Here is a 2,351-nt window from a genome sequence, read left to right as displayed (position 1 = left end):
TTTGATGATGAGCAGAGAGGGTGACGGCTGGAGAGGCTTCTCTAGGGTTTGGTATGAAGGTTTGTGGCAGAGATTATGAGTTGTTTATATAGGAATAGCAATATCGAACTAATTTTGGGCTTTTTACTCTTTTAAGAAACCAAATCGAGTTTTAATGATCAAATCAATAATAAAGTTAGTATATTTCATTCTTGTACAAGGGATTAAGTGTATGAACATTTATTTTAGTTATATTAGTTTTCTTGGGGCTTAATTCACTCGATTATGTCCTAAAATAAACGATTTCATGCCATAAACGAGCTAACGAACGAAAAACGAACAACAATCTGCCCAGTTAAGCCACGGCGGCGCGTGGCGGGCATGGGGCTCCCCCACTGCGCCGCACTCCGGCCAACTTGGGGTGAAGTTTCAATGTTGGCAATAATAGTCCCTAAACTATAATAATATGCTATTTTTTTCCGCTTATTTTTTGAACTTTTTATGTTATAATTAGGAATTAATCATACCTTAGAGTATAAGGGCCTAAAGTGAACATTAGGAAATGTATTTACTTATAAATATTGGATTTTCAATAATAATAAAGATCTAAAAATGTTTCGGCTCAGGTTAAACGTACATGAATACGACTTAGAAAATCCGAAATGTTACAAAAATAATATTATATTATGCCCTCAAATGCTAATAAAATATATTCCCAACAAATGATTTACTCGTATTACCCCGTTAGTTAGTATTTAAATATTTATATTTGTTTTATTTATAGTTCGAGAAGTTCAATCGTTTTGGATCCTTAACGCATATTCGGTTTCTTCGGTTTCGTTACCATGCTTTCGGTTTTCATTTTAATGATTATCTTCCATTTTAAGGTGAGTCTTCATAACCCCATTTTAACGCTTTATAATATTTTGGGGGTAGCACGTCACAAGTTTTTCTTTCGTTAGTTATGTACTTGTTTACAAACCAATTCACTTATATCGTACATGTTAATATTATTCATGCATATTGTTTATGATTATACGTGAACTTGCTTGCAACGTGTTTATTGCTTTTATGGTGGAAGTTACGCAAACGCAAACGCATACACATAGTGGGAGGGTCTGACGGGACGTACCCGTGCCGTCTAACGTTACGACTTCGGTCGTTTACGTAAGGTGGTTCTCATTTCCCCGACTTCAACGGCTTCGGCTAAATGAACTGGAGGACAACACTATTTGATTTCATATACTTTACGCTTGAATACTTATTGCATGACGATTGTTGAATCGCGATTTTATATATATATATATATATGTATGTATGTATACGCAAAAACTTATGAAAACTCACCAACATGTGTTGTTGACAAAATATATTATTTTCAACGTGCTGCAGGTTGATACGATGAAGTGCCAGGACAAAAAAACTAGTTATGCCTTAGGATTATTTCAATGAATAATATTTGTTTCATTTATCAAACTATTTGTGTACTTGCGAAGTTATGGAATATAATAAATATATTGTCACTATTAATAGTGTTACGAGCTTATGAGTGATCTGTACATTACAGATTGGTATCAGAGCGGTAACTATAAGATAGGTTGTTAGACGTCTAGGCCTAGTATAGTTATAGTTTATTTTAGGGCCCAAACTACATGAATACTCTATGTGCTAGGTGCCCGCACTTATATTAAAGTTTCATTCATACGCTCGAATTTATAACATTTTATAACGTCGCAAGTACACATATTCACACACAAACTCCAAGGTTTAGGCCTGTAACAAAAATTTTCAAAATAATTTTTCTTTTTTTTTCAATCAATTTTATTTCGGTTTTCTGATATTTTTCTTCATAAAGACGTTTTTATGTGGCGGATGTGTAGTAACTGTAGGGGGGACGTGCTTGTTTTTCGAACTCTTGACACTAAGGTTCATGAAACCTAAGGATAAGCAATGCGCATACGTGACATTTGTCAATTTTTTTTATTCGTATTTGTATTTGTAAACCCGCCCCGTTGGGTCGTTTGGTTATTTTGTCATGATTATTAATAAAGAATTCCCGAAATTTATGTTCAAACGTTCGCTCATTTATTACTACTTTCCATTACTTATGAAATCTCGAGGCTTATCGATAACCCGCTTAAAACGCGTAAATAATCCAAAACCGAAGACTATATAATCCAATTATAAAGTTTAGAGTTAAATGTGTAAACTTTGAAAACTTATATTAACTTAAAAAGATATTAAGTTTCCATTTAAACAATTTCTGAATCACCAGGAGTTAAAATGTAACATGTATTTAAATTATATTATTATAAAACCCAACCCTAACCCACCCCGTCCCTTTCCACGTTTTTCGGGCCACCGTCGCCGGC

The sequence above is a fragment of the Bidens hawaiensis genome, unplaced genomic scaffold, assembly GCF_021521415.1.
Source record: "Bidens hawaiensis isolate Kalapana, Puna unplaced genomic scaffold, B.hawaiensis_p1.1 tig00001206_1, whole genome shotgun sequence".
In the NCBI taxonomy this organism is placed as follows: Eukaryota; Viridiplantae; Streptophyta; class Magnoliopsida; order Asterales; family Asteraceae; genus Bidens; species Bidens hawaiensis.
The sequence above is the reverse complement of the archived record's forward strand: the minus strand, read 5'-3'. Positions refer to the sequence as shown.